Source organism: Gopherus flavomarginatus, chromosome 4 (assembly GCF_025201925.1).
Source record: "Gopherus flavomarginatus isolate rGopFla2 chromosome 4, rGopFla2.mat.asm, whole genome shotgun sequence".
Lineage (NCBI taxonomy): Eukaryota > Metazoa > Chordata > Testudines > Testudinidae > Gopherus > Gopherus flavomarginatus.
Window position 1 is genome coordinate 188,468,774 of NC_066620.1, and position 20,484 is coordinate 188,489,257.

Here is a 20,484-nt window from a genome sequence, read left to right on the forward strand (position 1 = left end):
GCTATGTCTCACAGCCGAACACCAACAGCCAGCAGCAAGCATGCATGTAGTGCCTGTGTGTTAAGCAGCTCTGGTTCAGTAACTGTGATTTCAGCAGCCTGCCTGTTATACCCCACCCTCGTATCCAATAGCCTTGTTTACTACTAGTCAAGTGACTTCAACACACTCTCAGTCCCCAATCTTCCCAAGATGGTGTGCTCTGCAGTGTCCAGCTCTTTCCTGGACCATTCAGTGGAATAAGAAGGTTTGTTTTCTCCCTTAAAGAATCAATATCCAGCAGCTTGCCAAATTAACTGGAGTTAACAATCACTGCAATCCAAACACAGCACCACATTGGTTTAGATTAAAAGTAAACATGTTTATTAATGCAGGAAGGAAGAGTGGTAAGAATCTCTTCCTTTAAAATGGCTGACCACCCCCTTGGTAAGGATCTCCCACAAACTCCAATGCGCTCAGTTCCTTTGTCTTATTAGGTGAAAGATAACTCGGGGTTCTTTGCCACCCTCTTTTTATAGTGCCACCAGACTCCTTGTTGTTTAAGTGTTTGCAGTACTGGTTCTTGCTATCAGATATGCTAGCCTGGACCTCTGTGGATTGGACTCCTCATTATTTTTGTGGATACAGACTAACACAGCTCCCCTCTGATAGCAAACGCTTATGCATACTCTTAGCTTTAAGCATGAGAGTGGTCCAACTGCAGTCTTCAGTGTTTTCAGGATTGTATCTTTAGTTTTTACAAGAGGGAGACTACAAGAGGGTAGAAGCACTGTGGGGAAGAGGAGGTGGGAAAAAAGACAGGCTGGGGAAGGGATTGACAGGACAATCAAAGAAGGGAATGGGGAGAGATTGATGGAGGGAGTTAGGAAGCAAAGGATAGCAGGAAAGAGATGTGAGGTATTCAGGAACAAAATAGTAAACTGTGAGAGAGAGAGCACAAGAATATACAGGAAAAAAGTCGAAATAAATGATACAGTAAGAGGATGAAAGTAATGCACGAAGAGAACAAAAGAGAAATGAAAGAAGCAAAAGAAAAGGAATATAGAAATGGGGGCGGGGACAGAAGGAGAACACTACACACGAACCCCTTTAAGTAGAGAAGGGCTTGAACTGGAATACCAGTTCCAAAATTCCTTGGATCGAGAGCAGGAATCACACCCACTACTTAATCTTTGTTATGTAATGGGCTAAATCAGAACACCCCAACCAAACCACCCTGAACTTTGGGTGAGCTGGGCACCAATTCTGCTTCTGAATATTATGTTCTGGGCTCATCTGTACCGTCAAAGTAACACTCTGTTTTATTTATTTTAATTACAGTACATTTTAACAGAATTTCCCTGGCAGAAATGAAAATCGAGGTTAATACATTTTGAACCCATGGTCAGAAAGCAAATCTTTGGGTCCATTCTTGCCAGGGAGTCAAGGGCAATTTCTTGCATACACCGACACTCCAGTGTTTTCACTGCACTCATTAGCTAATGTGAACAATTTGGGATGGGGGTTGCAGGAAAAGAAACAACACAGGGCCAGATTCAAACTCCAGTGGAGATAATGGGACCACTTCCATTGACTCCAGCTGGCATTGGTTCAGTCCATACTCTATGGTAATGGCATAAACTTGCCACATTCCATTTATTTTCTTTTATATTTTAAATTTTTAAATTGCAGACACACCGTAACTTAGATATGGGAAAGATACAACTAGGTTTTACAAGCTAAAATAAAGTCAGCTTCTGTTTCAGCATCCTAATTTGAAATGGATAAAAATCTACCTTCAAGAATAAACCTGTCAAAGATTAAGAGGATTAACTGAATAGAAATCATGTATTTCCATCTGTGATTGACACTGGATTTTTTGCCTTTAGATATTCTCCTGTCTAATCTCTTCAAGAGGTGTATAGCTACAAAAAAATCCCTGATCTTAACTTTTGCAGCATGGTTTATCCCTAAATCTGCAGAGAAATGGAAAGCACTTTCCAGAGGTGGCAAGTGCATCATCTTGCCCACCTCAAAATGGGTGATATTTTTTACTTAAGAGGTTTACATTTAGTTCTAAATGTCAAGAGACAGGAAATTAAAAACTAAACAAAAGGAGGGGGGGAATGGCAGAGGGAGAATAATGGGAACTGTAGAGTTTAAACATGCCAAAGAAATTGTTTCAGGGAAAATATGAAATTAGAGAATATATTCTAACTTCAATGCATACATATTAATTGGAGAACAGACCTCTGCTGCTATTGGAGACAAGGCTGATTATTCTCAATACTATAAATTACCTGTGTCTCCAAGATTTATTTCCAGAGAGTATACTTTATAAAGAGGTGTGAAAAGGTTAATCAGCACATAGAATCATAGAAGATTAGGATTGGAAGGGACCTCAGAAGGTCATCTAGTCCAACCCCCTGCTCAAAGCAGGACCAATCCCCAGACAGATTTTTTACCCCAGTTCCCTAAATGGCCCCCTCAAGCATTGAGCTCACAACCCTGGGTTTAAGCAGACCAATACTCAAACCACTGAGCTATCCCTCCCTCTGTAAATAGAATGCCTTATACAAATTACTTTGTGTAGCTCGTACAGCCAAATTGTAGCAGGTGTTTTGCATAAGCTACCAAGAGAAAACCCACGCCATGAATGGGATCACAGTATGACGTTCTCTACTCCAGTCTAGCAATCCCCTCAAAATGACAAGGAGGCGACTCCACACGTACTCCACAAAAGCCACTTCAGAGGAATGGTTAGTCAACCTGTCCATAGTTAGTCTGATATCTGAAATATTAACAATTCTTAAAGGTATAACAGTGTTTAAAAGTGAGGCAGCAAAGCCCACTGGATAGGTTGGACAACTAGGACCCAAGCACAGCTGGATTCTATTCCTGGTTTTGACCTGGACTTATTGTGTAACTTTGGAAAAACCACTTCACCTCTCTCTTTGCCTCTGTTTTCCCTCTCATCTGTTGTCTGTCTTATCTGTTTAGAGTAATTTCTTCATGGCAGGGGCTCTCTTACTATAGTAGGGGTGGGAAAACTACAGCCCACAGGCCAGATCTGGTCCCTCAGGGCTTTGGATCCAGCCCTTGGGATTGCCCCCCATAGTGCTGTGGGCCCCCATGCTGCTCTCAGAAGCAGCTGGCACCACTTCCCTGCGGCCCCTGGGCAGGGGGCAGAGGGCTCCGTGCATTGCCCTTGCCTCCAGGCACCACCCCCCGCAGCTCCCATTGGCCAAGAAAAGGGAACCGTGTCCAATAGGAGCTTTGGGGGAGGTATCTGGAGGCACAGCAACGGCAGAGCATGGGGGGTTCTCCATCTCCCCTCCCCCAGGGGCCACAGTGCTTCCTGGAGCAGCGTGGGGCTGGGGACAGGGCAGGTGTGCAGGGAGCCTGCCCTGGCCCCAGTGCACACCACTGCCAGGAGCCTGAACCCCGCCTGTACCCTGCCCGCCAGCTCCCTGCCCTAAGCCCCTTGCCTGTGCCTTGCACCCCTCCTGCACCCCATCTCCCTGCCCTGAGCCCCCCTCCTGCACTCTGCACCCCTCCTGCACCCCAACCCCCTTCCCTGAGCCCTCTCATACAGTCCACACCCCTCCATTGCCCCCAATCCCTTGCCCTGACTCTCTTCCTGCACACCACACCCCCTCCCACATCCCACACTCCCTCCCGCACCCCAACCCCCTGCCCCAGCCCTGCATACAATTTCCCCACCCAGAAGTGCCTTGGACCAAAAAGTTTGCCCACCTCTGTACTACAGGCTTCCAAATATCTACCACAATACAGGCCCTCATCTGAGCTGGGGCTATTGGCAGTACTACAATACAAATGATTACTAATAATAGTGTAACTTTGACATATTTCTCATTAAAATAGGTTGGCACTCCAATCAAACAAACAATTCCACCCATTCATGCTTATACACTGTTCACCGAGGAGGCTAATTTACAGGAGATGCTGTTAATTGTGAACTCTGACACAGGGCCCAGGATACTTTTCCCAAATAGCTGGGATGACTGCATAATGGGAGGAGATGCCACTTCCATTTCTGCCTTTGCCCCGGTGTGCCAACTACAGTTCTGCTGTCACTTCTGCCTCTGTAAAAGCAGCAATGAATCCTGTGGCACCTTATAGACTAACAGACATTTTGGAGCATGAGCTTTCGTGGGTGAATACCCACTTCTTCAGATGCATGTAGTGGAAATTTCCAGGGGCAGGTATATATATGCAAGCAAGCTAGAGATAACAAGGTTAGTTCAATCAGAGAGGATGAGGCCCTGTTCTAGCAGTTGAGGTGTGAAAACCAAGGGAGGAGAAACTGGTTTTGTAGTTGGCAAGCCATTCACAGTCTTTGTTTAAACCTGAGCTGATGGTGTCAAATTTGCAGATGAACTGAAGCTCATCAGTTTCTCTTTGAAGTCTGGTCCTGAAGTTTTTTTGCTGCAGGATGGCCACCTTAAGATCTGCTATAGCGTGGTCAGGGAGGTTGAAGTGTTCTCCTACAGGTTTTTTGATATTGCCATTCCTAATATCTGATTTGTGTCCATTTATCCTTTTCCGTAGAGACTGTCCAGTTTGGCCGATGTACATAGCAGAGGGGCATTGCTGGCATATGATGGCGTATATTACATTGGTGGATGTGCAGGTGAATGAACTGGTGATGGTGTGGCAGATCTGGTTAGGTCCTGTGATGGTGTCGCTGGTGTAGATATGTGGGCAGAGTTGGCATCGAGGTTTGTTGCATGGATTGTTTCCTGAGCTAGAGTTACTATGGTGCGGTGTGCAGTTACTGGTGAGAATATGTTTCAGGTTGGCAGGTTGTCTGTGGGCGAGGACTGGCCTGCCACCCAAGGTCTGTGAAAGTGTGGGATCATTGTCCAGGATGGGTTGTAGATCCCTGATGATGCGTTGGAGGGGTTTTAGCTGGGGACTGTATGTGATGGCCAGTGGAGTCCTGTTGGTTTCTTTCTTGGGTTTGTCTTGCAGTAGAAGGCTGCAATACTCTATTAAAGAAACTGAGAAACCACCTGATCAGCATCCTATACTGCAAACAGGAAAACATCAAAAAAGAGCTCTCCAACCTGGAGACTCTCATTAATAACCAAACTTCCATACAAACAGACTTCACTAAAATAAGACAGGAGATCTACATTACTCACTTCACTTCTCTACAAAGGAAAAAGGACTGTAAGCTGTCTAAACTCCTACCTGCCACATGGGCCCACAACCGTGGTATCCCTAACCCACCCAGCAATATCGTCAATCTATCCAACTACACATTCAGCCCAGAAGAAAAGTCTGTCCTATCTCGGGGACTCTCTTTCTGCCCTGCCACCCCCACCAACATGATACAGTTCTGCGGCGATCTGGAAGCCTACTTTCGCCATCTCCGACTCAAAGAATACTTTCCGGACAACACTGAACAGCGCACTGATACACAGGTACCCTCCCACCAACAGCACAAGAAGAAGAACTCCACATGGACTCCTCCTGAGGGTCGAAATGACAGTCTGGACCTATACATTGAATGCTTCCGCCGATGCATTGAACTAACCTCGTTATCTCTAGCCTGCTTGCATATATATACCTGCCCCTGGAAATTTCCACTACATGCATCTGACGAAGCGGGTATTCACCCATGAAAGCTCATGCTCCAAAATGTCTGTTAGTCTATAAGGTGCCATAGGATTCTTTGCTGCTTTTACAGATCCAGACTAACACGGCTACCTCTCTGATACTTCTACCTCTGACTCTGCTCCTGGCAGTTGTAATTGTGAGTTGAATATCAAATTTGTACACTCTGTTACAGAACCTCTTCTCCTAGCAGAATGCATGGACAGGGGCGGCTCTAGCTTTTTTGCCACTCCAAGCACAGCAGTCAGGCTCCCTTTGGTGGTGCGTCTGTGGGAGGTTCCTGGTCCCGCGGATTCGGCTGTTTGCCTGCAGTAGGTCTGCTGGTAACATGGATTCGGCGTCCCCACCGCCAAAATTGCCACCGAATCCGCGGGACTGGCAGACCTCCCTCAGGCATGCCGCCGAAGGCTGCCTGACTGCCGCCCTCACAGGGTGCCCACCACAGCTTGCCACCCCAGGCACATGCTTGGAGCACTGGTGCCTGGACCCGCCACTGTGCATGGATGACTTTCATTAATAATGGAAGTCGTGTGAGCTTTAAGAGAACATGCCCCATATGCATACCATACAGAAGGACAAAATGTCCCTCTTGCTTTTGATAGCATTTGACACTGGATTAAAATTACGTTAGGTCTACTGAAAGTAGGTCATCATTTTCATACCAGACACCGATAGGTTTTTTTTATGTACAAAAAGCCTCTATGGTTTTCATTTTGATCAGCAAGTACAGAAGTGGCTCTCAGTGGGGATGAGAGTGAATTTCACATGAACTTTCTGGAGGTGAGCAAGCCTGTCATCTGAATCTGGAAATCATTATTAAGCTTCGAGTCCCAGTTTAACCCAAAATCCACAGTTTTGTTTGTACTTGCACCAATTAGGGAATCGGAACAATACTGATTTGTAAAATACGTATTTCAAAAATGCCACAATGTCATTTTTTGCAGTAGTTGAATAACAGGCTGACATTCTCTTTATTCAAGCTACAGTTACTAAGCAGAAATATATACATCCAGCAATTAAATTTAAAGATGAAGTAGGACATTGAAACAGTAGGTGAAGCAGCATGCAGAGCCTGACAGATATAAACTGCTTGCATAAATGCTAAACATAATTTCATGGAGTTCATGTTTCAACAGATGTGTAAACACCAGATACACATGTGCCTCAGTATTTGTTCCGTATTCATTGCTTCTCTGTGTGTATTTCCCAGTGAAAACAGTCTGCCTAAACAGGCCTGCTTGCTTTCTCCTCAGAGTGAGAACAGAGAGATTGCTACAGATAGAAATTACTGCACAGTTTTTTCTAAGCAAGCCTGCTTTATTCTAAAGGTAAAAAGCATTATAAAAAAAAAAGGCACATTAAAACCAATAACAAGAACCTACACACATGCTGATAAGATTACCAGACATCACCACACCCTATAGGTTTCTTTGTGGTTATAAGTTCATCAGAGCTTCTGCCAAAAACAAGCACACAGTCTTATGGGGCCTCAGTAGGTCAAGTCCTTCCAAACCTCCCCTAAAGATTGCACTCCTCTGTAGACTAGGGGTCCTGTTTATTTGCTGGATCAAGAGGAAGGCCCTGAGTCAATTTAAAACCCAGACTTTTATCCAAAAGTTTTTTTTTTTTTTTTTTTTGGTCTATTGGTCTCTGGAGAATCCAGTTTGAACTTTTATATGCATCTCTCTCCGGGAGATGGTTTCAAAGGCAGAGAGGAGGAAATTAATTAGCACTCCCACTTCTTCCTTCTTCTGAAAGTGTCAGGCCTCTAAATTTCTTTGTGGCTGTAGCCCAAACTATTAATAACTCTAGTTCTTAGTGTTTTGTGAGAAAGAATTGAAATGAAGAATATATGTTCAAATTCACTAGATTTGCTCATTTCTTTTCCAGTTTCTTGATCTCTTGCTCAGAAAGAGAAGTATCTTAAATAAACAAAAAAAAACAGTTTTTAATTTATAGCATTGCCATCTTTCATTTCTGTGAATTTGTTCAACCCATCAATACCAGCTAATGACCTTCCACGTGTATTAGCCATAGCCCACTGCAAATACATTGTCTTGTTCTGTGTATACAGTATCAGATAACAGGGATCCTATTGTTATAATCTTCATGTTACTGTTTTAACCACAGTAATGCTTTTTAATGGCTGCATTACCTCTTCACTGATAAATCAGTCTGTTTATGCAATTGTAACCCACACAGCAGCTAACAAGGGAAACACAAAGGAGAAGAGGATGATGGAAAAGAGTGAATGGAAAATGAACGTAAAACTTCTGAGAAGGACAGGATTGCACAGGGAGTCCCAGAGCCGCTGTGAAAGTTGGGGTATAGTACCTATCTGGTTCACTGAAGCCCCCAGACAGGTTGGCTGGGCTTCTCTGGATAGGGCTAGAGACCTATCATGACAGGTTTTATGACATATCAGAGTGGGGATCCAGACTGGCTTGGAGTAAATGACTGGAGAACAGATGAAACTGGGGCTCATTAAACTTACAGGTCCTAGATACCATGTATAAAATGGAGAGAGTGAAAAGGAGTTGCTGGAGGTGAAGGAAATCTTAGTCTCAGTCCAGGGGCAGTACCAAGAGATTTCTTCCATTTGCTCTTGATGACCCATCTCGGAAAGTCTTCACTGAAATGCAGCTCCTGGCCTCCTCAGCACCGAGTTCATGGTAAGCATCCTGGGCTTCCCTGGTGATACAGGCTGCCAGATAGATGGGCCAGGCTAGTCTTTCCCAATTAGCCAATCTTGCTACTCACTCAGATGTAGTAAGAGATGCCTCAAGGTCATTTTATGGCTTATTGTTGGAGAGGGCAGGATTGGAACATCCAGTGGCAACTCTGGATGGCATCCGATCTGCTGGAAGTTTGGGGTAGGTAAATTGCTGAAGGATCGTATTCCAAAACTTCTGCTGCTGCACCACTACAAAGCACTACTACCAAATGTCCCTCCTGCTAACTGCATTAGAGGTCCTTGCTCTAGCTGTCAGTTTCAGGGCTTCCAAGGTAAGATGCTGTGAGGGAGATTTTACCCAGCACTGACTGTTTATGATTTGATTGAGAGGAGCAATTATAGAGTTAGACAGTTTAAGATGATGGCCTTGTTGAAAGAAACACAAGACAGGGATGTCTGAAGGACCACAGTGGACCATAATTTTTCAAAGGGAACCCTCTATGCATCAATCCTCCTGATGTTTTTTTAAGAAGTTTTCCTCTGAGGGGTTGGCTGTGTCTTTAGTGAGAGATACCATGGCTGAGGCAAACTTTGGGAGTTATTTGAGGCTTTGTTTGTCATTCAGGAGATGGCATTACTTTGACATATATTGGTGAAGCATTCACCCTTGGCTAATTCATCCCACTCAAATTGGATAATCTTCTCAAAGAATGATTGGATGGGAGAGAGGTACAGTTTCTTACTCTAAACTTTCATAGTCTTGTCTTATGTTCTTCTTATGTTTTGTTTCATGACTGGCATTCTCTGTATCTTCCATTCCTTGCCATAGTGGGACCCTGAGGAGGAGTCAGCACACCTCTTTCTCAACTTAACTACATGAGGCAACCGTAGATGATGAGTTTTCAGTCTTGTCCTATGTATTGTACATACTCCAAACAGGAAAAAATTGGGGTTAAATCCAAGATAAAAACATAACAAGGTTGGGGAGAGGCAAAGGTAGCTTGAGCTGCCATGTCATCAGAGTGGGAGGAAAGTCCTTGCTTCCTTCCCCTGACTATAAACACTGAATGGATGACTTTAGGGGTAATGGGACAATGCCAGGGATTAGAGGGAGAACAGATATGGCATTCTGAGACACAGTTCAACAGAGAGAGTTACCTATTTTCTTCTCAAGATGCTTCTTTCTAAGTTGGTTGGGAGATGGGCAGAGGGACTCTGCCCTTCAAGGCCTACCTGTGAGCTCCATGTTTCTAGCACCAGAAGTTGTTCCAGCCATATGAAGCATAGTTCTACAGTGAGAAACAAGTCTCCAGTCAGGGAAGAAGCTGTTGGTTCTCTCAGGAAATCTCCAGTGCAGGTCTTCCAGTGCAGCTTACAATAGTAGGGGCGGGGGGACGACCACAGTTCATACAAAGAAGAGCTACAGTTTAATTATGTCCTCAAAATGAATGAAGGAATCAGGGCTTGCAGCAGAGTCAGTCTCCAGGCAACCTAATGAGCACAGATGGCCTGTAATAGGCTGTGATTGGCTACACTGCCTGATGGATGGGAAGAATGAACAGACCAGCACTTAAGCACAGCAGCAGCTCACTAGTTGCTCAAAGCATTTGTCCATGGCTGTGATAGCCCCAGTGCCTAGCCTTGGCTCACTCCAGGTAATCCAATCCTGACCCTCAGCTCTGATTCCTGTCTTCTTACTTCAGCTCTGACCCTGGCTCTGTTTCCTGACGATGACTCCCATGCTAACCACTAGGCATGACTGCCCACATCCCAGTCATCGATGAAGGGAGAAGAAACTCAGAAGACAAAGACAACTGACAGTGCTGCTGCGTGGTGCCACAGCAGTTACATATTCCACCAGGGGAGAGGCCTGAGGCTCTGACAGATCTGACCCACAGCTCTATGCTGCGTCTGGGGACATAGGCGTAGATACACCCTAGAGTTTTGAATAAAGCAGAGGTAGGCAACCTATGGCACGCGTGCCACAGGCATCACTCGAGCTGATTTTCAGTGGCACTCACACTGCCCGGGTCCTGGCCACTGGTCCTGGGGGGCTCTGCATTTTAATTTAATTTTAAATGAAGCTTCTTAAACATTTTAAATCCTTATTTACTTTACATACAACAATAGTTTAGTTATATATTATAGACTTATAGAAAGAGACTTTCTAAAAACATTAAAATGTATTACTGGCACGCGAAACCTTAAATTAGAGTGAATAAATGAAGACTCGGCACACCACTTCTGAAAGGTTGCTGACCCCTGGAATAAAGGATAGTTTTTCCTCTCAGAAGGGGGATAGATTTGTGGTTAAAGACCCCAGACTGAGAATCAAGAGAGCTGGGCTCTATTCCTTATTCGAATGCAGATTTACTGTGTGACTTTGGGCTGACATTTAACTTGATTATCTTACAGTGGGGACCTGAATCTATATTTAAATTCCTGAGTAAGTGGCCTGATTTTCAAAGGTGCTGAGCACTCATAAGCTTCAATAGAGTCAATGGGAGCTGCAGGGGCTCAGAACCTCTGAAAATCAGACCATTTATCTGGTGCCTAAATTCAGACTTTGGTGCCTATTTTAGCCACCGGAGTTTGGCCTTCATCTTTTTGCCTCAGTTTCCATGTCTTTAAAATGTAGGAATATTTCCTTATCTCACATAGGTAAATTCTTTAATGTTTGTGAAGCAATAAGACACTTCAGATACAGTAATGAGTGCCAGACAATTGCCTAGAAATAAATAAAAAATAAATTAATAAGGCCTATCAGGATCAAAGTGAAAGCTGAACCTTTGTGCAGTTTAAAAGCATAATTCTGTCAAAAACAATGTAAAAGAATTTGCACTTCAAAACTTTAATCCACAGTCTGTGCCCTGAGAGTGTAACCCTATGTGTTTCACAAGACTTATTTTCAATTGCTGCAAGAGGCTTTCTGTATTCAATTTCTTTCACATAAGAACAATATAGCACACGTCAAGATCAATTGTGCTGTGTTTATTTGGGAAGACACTGTGCTTCAATTTATGCAGCTCTGCAGTCTCTCTCCAACCAGATTTCTAAAGATGTCTCACTTCAGAGAGTATCTATATTATATTTTAGGATTACAGGCCCAGAGGGCAGCATTCCATCAATACAAAATGCCATCAAATCACTCTTGGTAAGAAAAAATTAGATGTCAGAAATGCCAGCAAAAGCTTTTACCCAATGAACAGCAATCACATACAAGTTTTACCTGAATATGTTTTCAGGAGGTGCTACTCTTCACACCTGACCACAGTATTTCTTTTGTTTCAAAAGGCCAGTCCTTATACTGTGAAGACCAATTTGCTCACAATAAAACTTGCAAGCTTGTTACATGAACCAGCTCCTCAATGGTGGACTCCACTTCAGTCAATGGAGAAGCACTGCTTCACGCAGCCTGGGGAGCTGTCCTAAAAACTTGAGAGAGCTTCACACTGTGCACACTTAACAACCGCTACATGCACTAGCAATTGAAGCTTCAATATGTGAAAGAGTGAATGACTATGAAGACACTTCAGTGAATTACTGTAATCATCACCTTCACCCCCATGGTCACCTTGCATCTCTGTAGTTCTTCTCCCCTTGTGTGAGACTCGTATCCCTTTGGTGACACACATCAATAGGAGAGCACATTTTTGTCAGTGCCTGTTGATGACAAGTGAAATCCAGGCCCACTAAAGTAAGTGGGAAATTTGCCACTGATTTCGATGAGGCCAGGATTTCACCCTGAGACCTCTGGTTGGGATTGAGGCTCCAGAAATGCCTTACTGTTAAGCACCACTCCCTAGAGGTTGAGGAATTCTCATCTCTTTGGGGTCAGGTGTGTGAAGTTACCCATTCAACAGTAGTTTTTAATTTTTAAAAAGATTAAAAGATGAGAGATGATAGCTTTTGTAAGCCATTTTGTTTTATTAACAAAAAAACTCCTCATCTAAACACTTTGCAAAGCCCTGAGCGGTATGCTTCCCTTAGGTTAGATATGTAGAGAACAGAAAAATCTTATATCTCTTCAAATCAGTCCCTTCAAATCATTTGCAGATAGGATCTCTGGGACACAGAAGGGAAAGGCTGCATCAGCCTCTCTCATTTCCTCCAGACCTGCTTATCAAGTTCCTTGATCCAAGTCATCTTTCAAGTGAGGGGGTGTCAAGGCTGAATCCCCTCTCTGTCATTCCAAGTGCAGAAGGTGGGGGCCCACAAGGATTTTTAAAAATTAATACTGGCCACTCCAGGCTTTTATTAAACTCCCAAGGTTACAGCTTTTCCTCTGACCTTGGCTTGGTAAACGCTGCCACCACCCAAATGCAACAAAACCCACTTTGAACCTAGGAAGGAGCACTTGGGAATTCCTCCATGTGGGGTGCCCTCAAGCCCTTTCACCCACCCACTGGGGGAAGAGCTGAAACAGGAAACAAAGGAAATTAGTTGTGACTACCAGCTAATCAAACAACATGCACAAACCTCTTAGGAGACCAAAAATCCAACCCTGTTCTTAAAAAAGGTAAATTTTATTAAAAACAAAAAAAAGAAAATACATCTGGAACTTAGGCTTTTGCTAGATTTTAAAAGAGCAGTTCCAAACATCAAGCACCCAAAATAGCACACAGGAGTCCGCAAGCCAATAAGAAATAAAAGAAATAACCCTAATTAGATCTAGTTAATATTCTGATGTGCTTACATATTGGAGTTCAGATAAGTAGTTCTAGGCATGATCTGATGACTTATAATTATACCTGGCTTAGCTGCTTATAGCATGGCTGCTCTGACCCTCCAGCCCAAAAAGAACAGACAAAGGGAAAGTTTCTTTCCCAATTTTAAAAAGTTCTACCTTCCTATTGGCTCTTTTGGTCAGGTGCCTACTTTTTTTTCTTTACTTGGGAGACTTTTTAAAGATTTACAGATAAAGCAGTAAAGAACAGCTACCAGGAGGGATTTTACAGCTAACTGGCTGGCTGGGTGTCCATCAAAGGGAGCTATCCCCCCACTTTATTTATTACAGGGAGAAGCGAAGAAGCATCAGCATGGCCACAACACAGTATTTGGTCAGTTGCAGGAGGAAATGCAAAAATTGCATGAGGATGTGGATGATTGTCCTCGTTATTCTGTTAACAGCTACACTACCCATCTTACTGGCTCCAGCTACAGTATTTCACATATGTAATTCAATGGCTTAGCGAGGTTCACCAGTCAAGGTCAATGAATTGTGATTTGCATTTTCATGTTCTTGGCTACAAGTATTAGATCATGACTTCACTCTGGCTGGATTCAGTTTGTATAGTGCCGTCTCAAATAGGCAGAATGGATTTTCCTCATTATAAATCCCTCTTGCCCACCTTCCCTTGCTTTGAAATATAAATTACTGACAGACCCCAGACCTTCTGTCACAATAACCATGATGTTTTCTGCACTGTGTGTCATAAATGTAGTACGTACTTTTAGTTCTCTACTCAGGTCTGAAATCATTTTCCAGGTGTCTGTCTAACTGCGATCCTGCCAGTGATACATTAATGGGAGAAAACTCCTAATTCTGTGCCCGTTTGGCTGAGACCCTCAGGAAGTTAGATTCCAGACATCCCCCACTTCCCTACCTCTCCTTAAAAGAGGAAGGGATTTCCCCTTCAGCATGGTCTGTGTGAAATTCCACAATCAACAGGCTAATTAAAAAGGAGATTATGAAGAACATAGAGAAGAAAAGGGCAGATTAAACAAAAGAAAGGGTCTGCATAATAACATATCTAGTCAGACAATTTGGCCATTGAGTTATCCAGGTTCACTTTAGGTTTAGCTGCAGTTCAGTAACAGACATACCTTGTGTTTCACACAACTAATGAGTTTTGCTGTATAGAATAATTGTCAAATTAATTTAGGTTTGTTTGTTTACTTCTATTGAATCATCCATCTGAGAATCTCAAAGGACTTTATAATCATTAAGGATGTTATATTATTAGGAATCATTTACTTCAGTGTATCAATTTTAATCTAGTAATTAAAAAAATTGAGATAAGCAGTTTCAGGTATTTACACCTGCCTTCAAATCCCTTACCAATTTTTGTGGGTTTACAACCATATTTTCCAATTTTTTAAAAGGCTTTCTTGCCCATTGCTGTATAAAAAAAACAAAAACCCACATGTACAATGGGGGAAATGATTCGCACACTTAAATTGTGAGTTCCTTGGCCAGTACCCATACTGTCTGTGTGTGTATGTACAGTACTTTACACAATGGGAGCCCCGATCCCTGATTGCGATTCATAGATTCCCAGGCCAGAAGGGACCACTGTGAAAATTTCTAGGCTCTGCTGCAATACAGATAATTAATAGCACTACTTCGGACCATTTAGACACTGTTTCACTGTGTCTTATGTATAAAATACATGATGTAAACAGGAGAAGCAGATTACAGTGAAACTTATTGCATACAGTCTCCTTGCAAAGCCCAGTGTAAATGAAGTGGAGAGAAATATTTTGCCTGTGATCCCTTTCAGTTATGGTAATCTTGGTTGTTACTTGGTTGCTACAATGGTTGGTAAAACAATGTTCACATATGTGATTTTTTTTTTAAATTGATGATCCTTACATTGTATTTCTCTATTAAAATTTAATTTCCTGCCCCCACTGTGACTCATGCCAAACATCATCACAGGCAGTCAGGCTGTCTCCTGACAGAATTATGGTTGTTCCAGTGGGATTTGGCTGAGGTGGGAGAATGAGGTAGAGTTTACACTTGTAAAGGAATGTTTAACAACAAGAGTACAAGACAGCTTGTTAACAACTGGCCTATCGAAGAGCAATCTGCTACAATAAAGACATCAGAGAACATTAGATGCCCTTAATGTTTTTATATTAGACAACAGACCTGTGCTGCCTAGAACTTCAAGAAATAATCAGTATCAAGTGAAAGTAAGAGCAAATGTAGGCCGATTTCACTATTGTTAAGGGCTCATCTGTAGTTTTGCTATGAGTTCTGTTCGAACTGTCCCTAAACCAGAATGAAAGGCAAGTTGTGACTCTGAGATGTCTATACCTGGTGCAGCATTCTCTCCCTACCCTATTGGCATTACTATGCCAGCCAGGGTGTTAAAGGGCAGAAGAAAGGCTTCACCCACTTTGCACCCCATCCCGCTCACTCACACCAGAGGCTACGGATTGGCACCCTCTAGTTCCACCTCTCATCTGGAAAGGTTCAGATTGTGGTTTTTAACATTCCTGTCCTGCCCCCAGGTATGGGTGTTTTCAGACCTGGAGGTTTGGTGGCAGCCATTTTAAAGATTCACTTGCATTTTCAAAATTCAGCTCTGGGTTCAGATTCTGAACAGCCAGGATGTGTGGTCTGCATTTAAGAGCATCTCTACTTATGACAAGTTTCTCTTCCCCAGTCTCATCTCCTGCCTCTACCTAGGATAAGCACAGTTATTGTGGCTCAGCAGGCTTTACTTTGAGCCTCTGCCTGCCATCATTTTCTGTTCTAAACATCTTTTATTTGCCAGCACTCTCACCATGCTATACACAGGCTGGGCAAGAAAGGTGGGGCATGTGCATTCCCACACCTGCCATCCCTAAGTGGATGTCAGCAGCAGCTGTTCAGCCTTTCCCACTTTTGATCTGAGTGAAAGAGCATGATCTTCATCTGTGGTTCAAGCTACCTCCCCCACTGAAGGTCTGTGGAACTGTCCGTAGCACACACATTGAAGGGAAGAATCAAGAAGCCCCAATTCCCAGAGAAAAGACTTGAGAGTGACTCAGAGGGGCAGGTGCATTTGAGGCAACTGGTCAGTACTCAGCAATAGGCCTCAGACATGTTCTTGGCTGCCCTGGACTCCTGAGCAGACAGCGAGCTTGTCATCTGACCAGGAATGTGCCACAGAGCCATAAAATTATATTGATTTGAAATGAGGAACTAATGGTTCACTTGTATATTTTAGGAAACTGTTCTGATTTTTAAAAGGTTTTCTGAACAATTTCTGTCTCTAATCAAAACCTGAATGGTGCCTTTATTAGCAAATGATGCCAGGGATAGGCAGCTGGGACCAGGGCCGGCTCTAAGTTTTTTGCCGCCCCAAGCAAAAACTAAAAAAAAAACACCTCCGAGAGTGCAACTGCCAAAGCAAAAAAAACCCAATCCGGAATGCCGTCCCTAGAATTGTGCTGCCCCAACCACCCGCAATGCCGCCCCTGGAATTATGCCGCCCCAAGCACATGCTTGGTTTGCTGGTGCCTAGAGCCGGCCCTGGCTGGGACACAGGCCAGGATACCATGATACAAACACTTGCTTCCTCCCCAGTACATGCCAACCCCCCTTCCTCTGTTTCAGACCACACCCCAAGTGCAGACAACCATCTATACTCCTCCTACTCCCCAGTAACAGGGGACGCAGGCAGGTGCTAACCATCTCCCTCCTCTTTCCACTCCACGCTAATGCAGGAGTAACTGCCTCAATATTGGATCCATTTGAGCCTAACTACCAGTGGTGAACTTCCAGCTGCCTTCCTTTCTGAGGAAAGAGGAAAAGCCTATCTGGTGGTATTTTGGCCTGGCCGGGCAAAACATTCAGCCCTTATTATTTTCCCCAAGAATATTTGTATGAGGGTGGGGACTTTTGTTCAATGGATGCACAAGTCCAGCAAACATGCATATGACTGCATGCCTGTAAAGGTTCCATCTGAATGATATATATGGATTTCTTCAATAGTAGAATTTTCAAAAGCACCTAAGTGACTTAAGAGCCTAAATTCCATTTTCAAAATTAACTGAGACACTTAGGATACGTCTACAATGCAGAATCACTGGCAGCAGCATGCAGGGTAAGTGTAACTGCACGCAGCAGTGCAAAGCAGGCTTTATCCACACTGTGGTTGTGTGTAGCTATACACCACAGTGAAAGGCTCTGGCAGTGGGAGAGGCAGCAGGAAAAGGCTGTGGCAGCTTTTCACTGCCAGAGCCTTCCCCTGATGCCTCTCCCCTGCCAGAGCCTTTCACCACAGCTGGAGTCTTTCACTTTGGAAGGAAAAGGTTCTGGCGCTGCCAGAGCCTTTCCCTGCCCCAGTGAGAGACTCCAGCAGTGGGGAGACAGTAGGATGCTACAGGGCTATGGGGGAGGCACTGCTTGGCCATGTAGGGTACATAGCCTAAGGTTCTGGCACGTCTTTACTTGCCTAAGCAGTGCCTCACTGTCTCCACTGCTGTTTACACAGTGGATGCCCCACAAGCATGGATATGTACTCGACATATGTACAAATTACACAGAGCAGATAGTCAAAGATGTAGTTGAACTGAGCAGTTTGCAGATAACCCCTAGGCTGAAATATTTTCTTGTGGAGTGGGCTCCAATAAAATGTTTCCTTTTTAACGTTTTCTTATTAGACAAGATATTCATGGTGCTGTCCATGTTCCCTGTTGTAAGGATAGGGGATGCCTATCACACCAGTAATAGATTATCTAACAGTATAAAGAGGAAAAGAAACTTCAAGACCATCCATCATAAAGTATTTTTCAAATAAATTTGGATAAAGAATAAATTCTTAATGATCCAAGTCTGTTTGCAGGTGATGTGCAAACAAGAAAAAAAGGGCTAAATTTGTTCTATAAAATCTATAAAATACTTTGCCCAGCTTTACTTGGTGCTAAGCTGATGTTTCTACTAGCTGCATGTAATGCTGGATCTGGCTTAGCAACTGTAAACAAACATAGTGCTTAATAAGCTATTTGAGACAGTTGGCCTCCTATGTTTTAATAAAGGCAGCAGAGTTTCCCAATAGCATGTAGAGCTCACGGACCATGCTGTAGTCAATCTACAGTATTATTGCAGTGCTAGTTTAGTGACTGACTGTGTCCAAGTCTACAAGCGCTGAAGTGATTATATCACTTGTGAATGAAGTTAAGGGGAGTGGTCACATGTATGTACCCTATAGTCTGCTGCTCTGCAAACTGCTTGAACACCTTCATCAATGACTTTTTTGCATGAGATCTAAAATCTTGGAAGCTATGTATATATCCAACCCTTACCTATCTTTCCTTCTCTCTGGTCCTCTTTCCTTTTAATCCTTCATCTGTTCTGTTTATTCACTTGCTTATTTTTTAGTCATCTGTCTCATTTTCATATCTTTTCTAGATCTATTTAAATATCATTATACTTGTTTAAGACATTTGTTCATACAACATACTGTATTATATTCCCCTCCCGCCCCCCGTTCCCCACCCATGCCCGTACTATTGATTGCATTCAGCTCGGTCACCGTTACTTACTGCCCCCAAGATTGGACTCCTAGAGACAAGCAGCAGGCTGTTCTGAGAAGATGGAAGCCCCTCACTTGTTGGAACTCTCACTTTCTCCCTGCAATCCACAAAAGCTAGAGGTTAGAATGCAATGTAAGACACACCTGTTTAATCTGGCCTTCTGAGTGGCACAGTATTTACTGTTCCTGGGAAAGGATGAGCAGATTGTTTTTGCTGGACATATTGACTCCGTTAGTATTTGCTATTATTTTAATTTTTGCAGAATGTGTTCAGGTATATTGCACGGGGTACATAACAATTAATGCATACATTTTATAAAAGTTATATCTGAAACTATATTAAGTTATATTTGAAAGAATCCAATCGTTCATTATTTACAGATAATGTAGGAGCACTCCATGCTTAGCTGTCCTATGTACCTTTGTCATAGACTTTAAGGCCAGAAAGGACCATCATGATCATCTAATCCAGCACATTGCAGGCCACAGGGCCTCACCCACCTACTCCTTGTTAAGATAAGTTCCTGTCTGCATCCTAAAAGACTTGCCCATACCGGTATTGCCCTGGCCTCTTCCTTTGTCAGTCAGTGTTAAAGGCATTCTGAACTATATGCATTTCCTCACCTTTTGGGGGCGAAGCCAGACTTTCAGGCACCTGCTCCCCTACTTGGTGTAAACTTTGCTTGTATCAATCAGAAACGAACACAAACAGTTTTTGGGCCCCGTCCCCTATGACACTTCTGTGATGTCATAGTGGGTATTTTAGGCTGGTCTGCCATGTGCAGGCAGAAGAGGAGAAAGAAAAACGAATCCTGTGTACCTTGTACACACCCGTAACCGAGCCTGATCACCTCGAAGCCTCTCTCAGCTCACATGTTTTAAGCAGAGTTTCTACGTTTGCCGGTCGTTATGAGTTGGTTTGTATTCGTAAGTATTGGTTATTACTAAATGCTGCATCTGTGTTTATAAATATTGTTTACTGCATCTTTGTTTATAAATATTGTTTAATAGTAAATACTTTAGCCATTGTATGTTTTAAGTTCCATTAACCCTATTAGCTAATCATACGCTGCTTCCCTACCCCTTGTAACTATCCCCAATAAAACTTTTAATTAATTAATTTTAGTTGTGTGCATGCCTGCAGTTTGCAAAGTGACACAGACCCTCCTTGCATCCCTTACCTATACAGTCTATTGCCACGTGCAGCCTGGTAAATAACAGCTCTGCATTTTTCTTTCGCCCCTAAAAGTACGTGGCAATCTACATGGTGTCACGAACAGGATGCACGGAGGTTGGGCCATCCCCGTGGCACACTGCAGATCGCGCAGATAATGAAACTGAACAGTTCCAACATTTGCAGTTTCACCTTCTTACTAGCCAAAATTCGACTAATCCAAAAATAGAATGGATCTGTTCTCTTGGCTCGGGCAAAACTCTAAAAGGTTATACTGTACCATTAACCCTGGCAGATATGGGATGCCTCCTTCGGTGCCACCCGAGCTTTAGGAGTCAGCCAGCCGATTGTTCCCTGCAGCCTCAGTGCACGGAGACTGTGGAAAACCTCGGTCCTGCAGATCCCTCTCAACTTTGGAGAGAATGTAGCCGCATTGTTAAAAAATCTGGAGGCACCGTTTCCAAATTAATTCCCCCACCTCGGGTAATACCTGCTGATCTGGCACATAAATTATTATGCCAAATGATAAAAGAATTAAATTTGATTAAGAAAACCAAAAAATTGCGACCCGATGAATATAAATCTGAGGATGTTTCCACCATCCTGTTTAGCATGATATGCAAGGCCCTCGATCTGTGTTCTGTCCTCCATGGAGGCACAATGTTTGCAGCTAAACAGGCAGCCCCAGGCTCTCCTAAAGGTAATAATGAGAAGAAGACAGAAAAGGAAGAGCCCATCACTACCCACCCCCCAAGTCCCTCTCGGAA

At 43.4% G+C, this 20,484-nt stretch overlaps 1 long non-coding RNA gene across 1 annotated transcript; it reads left to right on the top strand.

Annotated features, from left to right (window-relative positions):
- The first annotated feature begins 18,922 nt into the window (after positions 1-18,922).
- LOC127049811 (uncharacterized) lies at positions 18,923-19,668 on the top strand. Its single transcript, XR_007774068.1, has 2 exons — positions 18,923-19,313; positions 19,402-19,668. It is a non-coding gene; the product is annotated as an uncharacterized LOC127049811 (long non-coding RNA).
- Positions 19,669-20,484: the final 816 nt, after the last annotated feature.